We start from the raw sequence: 9,072 nt of genomic DNA, 5'->3' as shown, positions 1-9,072 counted from the left end.
GCATTTTGGTACTGCGAGCAGAATTTGCAGCGTGCGCTCTAGGTTTCAGTAATTTTTATACAAAATAGATTTTATATTCAAAAGACATCAGAAATTGCGCCAACCTTGCATATAGAAAACAGCTGTTGTAGTGGTGGCACGAACAAAATATCGTTCAACATCGGTATTTTCCGGTATTTTTTCTAAAAATGTTCGGGGCGAATGGTTTTTAATCGCATTTAAAAATCGCATTTATTTTAAATGCGGCATTTAGCCTTATGGGATTCCCTGTGTAAATAAATGCGCATTTAGCTAAAGGCGTTTTAATGCGGCAATGGAATCAGGCTATTACTCTATGGAAATGTAGTTCTTACTCTATGCTTTCATTGTCAAGTAGTAACTGTGCATGCTGCTGGAATGGGGACAAAGGCATAGAGTAAGAACTATATAGAGGAACCATTTTAACAGTGTGGTGAATATATCAGCTGTTCGAACCTGTGCGAGCGACCAGCAACAGGATGCAACCACCGTAAGAGCTGCATGCGAAAGAAGAGTCCAGCTAGTAAGGGCTAAATTCAAAAAATTTAACGACTTTTTGCGTTATTTTGTAAAAACAATGACTTTTTTTTTACTTTTTTTGCCTTCGATTCGCTTCACTATCATCGCCCTGGTTTAACAGATTCTACGGCATTTATTATGTTCTTCCGTTATCCGTTGTAACGCAGAGCATTTGGTGTTTTGAGGTGTGGAATTCATTCAATATAATCTCGATCTCTTCATATAGCTTAGCTGCCGTATACAGCTAATATATGCAATTAAATAAGGAGTAAAGTTGTTGTGTAAAACCGGTTGGCATCGTAGTTGTGCACTTTAATGCCGTATATGCCACGTTTGCAACGGGTAGCTTTATCGATTTTAGGACTCAACACTTTTGACCTAAGTGAGGTTCGAATTTGTTCTTTAATTTCGTCACTTTTTGGCCGACTGCAGCCATTACATTTCGTGAATTTACTCATACCAAAACCACTAACCATTTGCCCCGAAAAAACTTTATAGGGTTCTGAGGCCAACACAGAAAACGGCATCTTTTCAGTAGTTACTAAGTTTATGCAAGCATATGTAACTTCACCTTTACTCATGCTCACTAAAAATTTAACTTTCTGGTGCTTCATGAAAAGGTTTTATTGCAAATGTTGTTGACTACAAATATTATTCACTTTGCGGCCCATTTTAAATTTGCGAGCTCCAACAGTACGCTGAATCGGAATTAAAAAGGTGGGACAGAGAAAGGTTTATTTTAATCAGGACTCCGTGATATATTTTCTATAACTAGTTGGTAATTATAAATTTTGTCTAATTGAGGTTAGCTGCATAACTTATGCAACAAAAATCAATTTAAAATTAAAAGCTTATGACTCGTAGTCAGGCAAACATCATGTGCTTTTCTAACATTTAGATTCTGACTTGTGTTTGTTTCTAGTTCGGAAACACCTAAAAAAATGTCATAGAAACTAAACTATTTTTACATGAATTTTAAATTATTGGATATCAAATATTTCTCAATAAGATGAGTATTAATTAAAAATCATCGAAAGTATAAAAATAAAACTTTCGATTTTATCAATTCTATACTCAGGAGTATACAATTTAAACTCACTTGGTATATTCATACCGAGACTCCTAGTTTACTTTTTGTACTCTTTAGTATAAATGACACAACATGTAAACGCTTTCTAGTTTACATTTTAAACTACGTAGTATAAATTTCATATTTTTTTATTGGAATTATACTATTTCCCGGGAGACGTAAGGAAGATTTTATAACATTTTGTATTTTTTTAGTATACAAATTGCTCCCATTAAAAATGCATTAATTGCACTAGTTTACAAAATGAATAATGGGTATAGCAGCCGTTTTACAGCCCAACATTTTCAAAAAGTTTGTGTTTGTCGAGCTTTTGCCGACAATTGACTTATCCAATCCAATTACTCAATACGACAATGTTAAAGATTGATCTATTGGTAGTAAAATCTTTTAAATCTTTACTTTTTATTAAATATAACATAATGTAATTTAACATTTTTTATTATTTAAGAAGCTGAAATAATATAACAAAATAAAAAGCTGAAATTATAAAATAAATTATAAAATATGAAATAATAAAAATAAATTAAAAGCGCAAATTAATAAATTAATTATAAAATCTGAAAATTATAATTAAATACAAAAATCTAAAACTTTAAAATAAAATATAAACGTGTCAATAGTAAAAAAGTAAAAACCTGATATTATAAATATTAAATTAAATAATATAAATATATATTGTGATTAAAAATAAAATTCATTAAAATAATAATTTTAGCAATAATTGACTCTCTTCCAAAGTCAAATGGGTCATCCGCTTCGTCGATATTAAGTTTCGCAGAATATAGCCTCAACAGAATAATTTATTCTACTCTTTTTGTCAATTTTGCGCTTAACAAAATTAAGCAATGAGTTCTTAAAAAGTTCTGGTCTTTAGCTCCTTGTTGGCTAGAGGAAAAGATGTTATGATATTTTCAGGGAGGTTCACGTCTTGCTCCACGTTGTACTGGAAGCTGATGCCCTTTTCTTTTTAATCAGTGGTCGAGCATTGTTGCCAACCTTAATAATATTTTTTTCTTAATTTTTTGCAAGTTTTTAAAAAATATTTAGAGGCGATTTTGTTTAACTTTTTAAATTAATAGTTCTTGAGATTCCTCCACGTTTGGTAGACAACAAAGTGTCTGTGTAGGATGAATACCTGGATGAAGCGGTCCGAATTTCTATAAAACTAATCTCAGAAACAAAACTAGAAATTATTTCTTTCATGTAGACAAACATAAAGTTTTATTGCTAATTTCTAAATTTTAAGGTAAATTTTGTTATAAGTGTATTATCAAATACGAAAGCAAACATTGTAAATAAAGTTGTATTGGATACTTATTTGCGACGTTGTTTTTTTCATTGTGAAATATAAACTGCAACTTTTTGATTCTTATTTTAATTTAAAATCAATCTAAATAAAACAATGCTACAACCGCTATTATCAAGTTAAAATTAAGTTTCGTACACTAGTGCTGACATTTGAAATTGGTTCAACGCCATCTGTAGGTGGTTATTTTTGTATAAAATAGCAAATCATACGTTTTGTGGTTTGGGAACTGCCTAACAATTATCTACTGTATGAAATGGAAAGGCTAATGGCTAACTGCGTCAAATTACATTCTCGCACATCGCAATAAATGTAAAAAACGTGAAAAGTTTCAAGTCTCAACTGCAGGTATTTTTGGCCGCATTCCCCGTACAAGGCCTTCCAATGCGCATTGGAAGCGGTTTTAGTTGAAAATGTAAAATTGTGAGTAATAGGATATACAGTGTTTGTTGAAAAAGACACTCAAAAATACTACTCGATTCGTTCTAGCCCTGACGGTATATTTATTCTTATGAACGTCAAGGTCTACCTAGATCTGTACAAGAACTCAGCAAAATTTACCAGTACTTACTTAGTATTTTAAAAAATGGTCATCCAAATTCAGTACGCTTTTTATACCCTTGCAGAGGGTATTAAAATTTCAGTCAGAAGTTTGCAACGCAGTGAAGGAGACGTTTCCGACCCTATAAAGGATATATATTCTTGATCAGCATCACTAGTAGAGTCGATCTAGCCATGTCCGTCTGTCCGTCCGTCTGTCCGTCCGTCTGCCCGTCTGTCCGTCCGTTTATATGCAAACTAGTCTCTCAGTTTTAAAGCTATCTGCATGAAACTTTCCCAAAAGTTGTCTTTTTATTGCAGGTAGTATATAAGTCGGAACGAGCCGGATCGGACGACTATAGCATATAGCTCCCATAGGAACAATCGGAAAAATAAATGAAAAAAAATTATACCTTTGCTGTTTTTTAATTTTTTGTTTAGTTCTTCGACATATAGTAATGTTAAAATATTTCCGATTTACGGTTTAAATTTCATCAAAATCGGACGACTATAGCATATAGCTCCCATAGGAACAATCGGAAAAATAAATGAAAAAAAATTATAACTTTGCTGTTTTTTAATTTTTTGTTTAGTTCTTCGAGATATAGTAATGGTTTAATATTTTAGAATTACGGTTTAAATTTCATTAAAATCGGACGACTATAGCATTTAGCTCCCATAGGAACAATCGTATAGCTGGCATAGGAACTATCGAATAATTAAGCTGAAAATCATCATAGCTTCAATGTTTTTAAACATACACGCAAGTAAATCATAATTTTAACGTTTTCAAGAGTATTTAGTTTTTGAAATAGCTGCAAGGGTATATAAACTTCGGCACGCCGAAGTTTGCTTCCTTTCCTGTTGTAATATAATTTCAGTCAGAAGTTTACAACGCAGTCCAGTTTCCATTTCCGACCCTATAAAGTATCAAACAAAAACCTTTTAACTAGTTAAAAAAGTCGTGACGACCGCATATTCAACATACAAAATGTCTGATATAAAATTTATTATCATTTGACTAAATAAATACATTTTTAAAAGGTTTCCATTCGGACTGCTTCAGACAGGTATTTTGCCTACACAAACATTTTCTGTCGCAGAGTGCGGAATGGGAAAATTTAAAAAGTGTATTTACTAAGTCGAAAGTTTATTAATTTTTCGTCACAAAATTTGACATCAGAATTTGTGTATGTTTAAGATGCGATCGTCATGATGTCACTTTATCATCTTTAAATCAATTATTTTTCTAAGGATTTAGAACCACACTTCAAAATAGTAAATATAATTATGTCGTATAGTTATATTTTATATTATCATCCGCATAGTTATATTATATATTTATTTTAAATATAGATCGTATTTCAAATAAATATGACACATTCTTAATTTATATGATTTTTTTTTTTAATAACTGGAACATGTCGAAATATAATTAATTTTTACTTCACATAGTTATTTTCAGAGAGCTCGATCACTGTTTCCTTCACTTTGCATTGTCAGGCTTATGAGGGTCTTCACAGAAATTCTAGTGAAAAATTTTTAAATTGTTAATTAAATTTGATTAAAATCTCTATCCTGGAACTTTCGCTAGTCGAATAATATTGACCGAAACACCGCCCTTGTGCCAATACTTGGGATAGCATCAAGGTGTTCCAAAAGTAAGTCTGTTTCCTGTTAAATTATTAAAACTAAACAAAATTATTAATTTTTAAAAAGTGTAAACTTACGAGATCGATCATCATTAAATTCCAACTTTATACAAATAAAAGGCTTATCAAAAAACAAAAACAAAATTCTACAAAAACAAGAAACAAAAAAATATAATAGAAAAATGCATTTTCACATCATAAAAACTTCTATTATTTCAAAACACGACAGTAAAACAAAAAGTGATATTCTTCGCGATCACACGCCGTGTAAGAATATTCACATGTGTATGTGTGTGCAAAAGAATGGGCAAATTCTGTCGAACTTTGACGCATGCCGTTATGTTACAGTATTGGTAAAAAAATTGCACAACAAAATTTGGGTTATATTCAAAGGATGCAATGTATGAATACAAATATGATATGATATGGAGGCTGAAAACGGTAATAAAGTTTTGGAAAAAAGATTTGTTTTTGGCGTATGTAAGAAGTAAGTTTATTTATAATTCTTTTTTAAAAATACTATAGTGTTAATTATCAGTAAACAGTTGCCGCGGGATAATAGCGTTCACACGTCCTAATCGCAGTTGGTAAGCTATATTTGTTATTTCTATGGTTTTAAATTTTAAAAGTTAATTTTTTGCGTAATGTAGTTTCACTTTTACCATATTTAGTTAAACATTCTTATTTTTTAACATTTTTCCAAATATTTTGTACTTCTAGTATGTCATAAACCTCTTGAAAAGATATCCAAAAGGATCAGGGATTCTTAAATATTATGAAAATAAGTCCGTCCTGACAAATTTCCACCGATACGATTTAATTTCCATTATAATAGAACACGCTATTGCATCAGAGTTAAAAATAAGAGCGTCTGTGTTTCCTTCGATTGTTGACCAAATTATATCAATTTTCACAAGTAAGTAAGAAGTCAAAGTAAGTAAAATATTATACAAAATATGTTAAAAACATTATGGTTTTTCCTGTTTCTAAGTCCTGAAATTTATTCACTTTAAACAATATTTTCTTTCAGGATTTGTATTTCATTTTCGCAGTGGAAAGAAAACCCATCCTGGGAAATTGTATGCCAAATACACTAATTCCAGAATCAAACGGAATAAGCTCGACCGAGTGCTGGAGGTTCCTGATGAAGATCAACCAGAAAACAGCAATCAGTGTGATATTGATGAGGAAATTTACCTAGCAGACAAAACTGAATTGAAGTGAGATTTCTCAGACTGGACTGACCAAATCACAGATAAATTGACAAAAACTCATCTTCTTCGTCAAAAGGATGTAAAATCTCTTGACGGCGTAGAGTTTTTGAAGGCTTGGCCAAAATATAAAGACTCTCGAGCACCAGAATTGGTATGAATTGTTTTCATTTTTATATATTTGGCTGCAATTTTAACATATCTTAGACTTAAAACTTTTTGTCGACGTATACTCTAACTTTAAAGTAATTGCAAAATGCTGATTAAGAACTGATTTGATTTTTTAAAATATTACAAAATAGTAACAAAAATGCTTAAAAAATTTCTTATTTCTGTCTTTCTTTTATTTTTAATTAAATGACAGATTCATCAGACTTTAACTTTTAATACAATACATGGTATTCATCGAAATCATCAAAAATCAGGACAAAATACACTTTACTTAACTCCCAGGAAAGTTTAGTCCTTCGAAGAACTCCATCGCCGACTATCGCCAAAGGATTGCTGAACTTGTCGGTAAAAAAAATTTGAATTTATAAACAGTTCAACCGTTAATGTTTGTAGAAGGCCACAAAGCAACTTCTTTAAAAACTTGTATGAAGTGAGTACTAAAAACTACGTTAAATTTAGATCTCGTTGATCTATATAAGCCGTGCTGTAAAGAAATTCTGCTGAAATAAAATGATTTAAAAAAAAAATAAACTGCTAGATTTTTTTCTTACACTGGTAAAAAAACGCATAGTGAAATCAAACATTTTTATTCGAATTAATTATAAAAATCATTGAATTTAATAGAAAACATATTTAAACCTTCAGTCAATTATGCACATATTAAATCAATGTGAATAATATTTAAAAATATATTCCTCATATAAAAATCAAAGTTCTTCATCGTTATTTTTACTATTTCACAAAACTGCAATTTTGTATAGTATGCCATTTGTTTTGAATATGAAAAATGTTAAAAACTGTAAATGAAAATTAAAATATAAAAAGAGGGATGAAATTTGGCATATTAGTTTTTACTATAAAAAGTATTATCTAATGTTCATAGTTAAACGAGTGTATATATATATATATGTATAAGCAATTTTTTTAAACATAAACATATTTTTTTGAATATGGGAAATATTAAATGTTGACACATGTTTACACATAATAAACACGTATTTACGTGCGGTCACAAAATATGTGTGTGTTTTTTTTACATGTAATTGTTAAACAGCAGCAATATCTACGAATGCAACATCATTCAGGCAGACGAAGAGGAGAGAGAGTAAAAGCAAAATGCGCTGAAATTTCTTATTTTCATGTTTAAGCATAAGTACTATATGAAATATGCACATTTATTGTAAATGCAAGGTCAAGCAACCCAAAAACCAAGATCGCGTGTTTGCTTTTCGTTTTGCATTCTTTTCGCATTTTTCTACACACACACATGCGTGAAAGCAAAAAAGCTAATGCAAGCTTGCGTCTGCCCCTTTAATCGGAATTCGTACACCAGTGGTCAAAAATCTATGTAAAAATGTTTGTTCTGTTTTTGAAGCTTTCTCAAATAAAACAAAAACATATTTACAAAAAATGTGTTTTCAAGCTTAAAAAAAATAAAAAATTAGTTCGTAGTGATAACAAATTCCTATTTTTTTACAATGCGTAAGTATTTACAAAATTAAGATATAGGAATATGTATTCATAGCTGGCATCCTTTGAATATGATCCAAATTTTGTTGTGATATTTTTTTACCTCTACTGTAACATAACGGCATGCGTCAAAGTTCGACAGAATTTGTCCATTCTTTTGCACAAACATACACATGTAAATATTCTTACAGGGCGTGTGCATTGTTGCCATTTTAGCTTATTTCAAGCTAGATTTAGCATATTTTAAAATGAAATAGCTTGAAAAATACTTGAAATGCATATAGCTTAAAATCTGGCTTATTTCAAATTTCATTTAGCTAATTTCGGCTTAAAAAAATTTATAACAAAAAATTTTTTGTTTTTCGATTGTATTATAATTTTTGGTAATTTTTATCGATAATTTGGACAAAAGTCATATTTTTTGTTGGTATTTTAATAATAGTCGTTAGTAAGTTTCGGTCACACTGAAATTTTGCACATGTTTGTTTTGCGTTTGTTGTTGCGTAGTTTAAGAAACATGCCGAAAGTGACTTACAAGCAAAATTTCCGCGATTCGTGGTTAAATTTTGAAGAATTTAAGCAGTGGCTACGCAAAGTGCCAACCGACTCCACAAAAGCGTACTGCTGCCATAGAGTAAGAAATGTATAGAGGCACCATTTGCTCTGCCGCTCTCTCGAGTGACTTTTCCAGTGATGCCACCTAGACTAAAACAGGGGAAATATTCAGTCTCTCACGGTTCGATTTTGCGGACGTGTTTTAAAACATTAGAAGTGTTTTTATGTGAAAGTGGAGTTGTGATGAAAAGGGGAGTAAAAACTTTAATAACACTCAATAATAATATTAATTACTTTTTATAGTATTCATGATACTTTTTCCATTCTATATTTTTGTTTCTTGTTTTTCAAGGGATTTTCTTTTCTTTTTTGTTTATTCTTATCTTTTTATTTCGTTTTAATTCTATGTTCCTGGTGAACCTTCCCTTCTCCTACGCTTGTAATCCATGTAGTTTGTACGGTTAGAAGCTGGCGCTGAAAAGGCAAATGGAGAATATATCGTCGCTGGCTCATCCCATAATATTGAATCAATATTACCAT

The sequence above is a fragment of the Drosophila gunungcola genome, chromosome 3R (genome assembly GCF_025200985.1).
Source record: "Drosophila gunungcola strain Sukarami chromosome 3R, Dgunungcola_SK_2, whole genome shotgun sequence".
Classification (NCBI taxonomy): domain Eukaryota; kingdom Metazoa; phylum Arthropoda; class Insecta; order Diptera; family Drosophilidae; genus Drosophila; species Drosophila gunungcola.
This window is presented reverse-complemented; position numbering follows the sequence as displayed.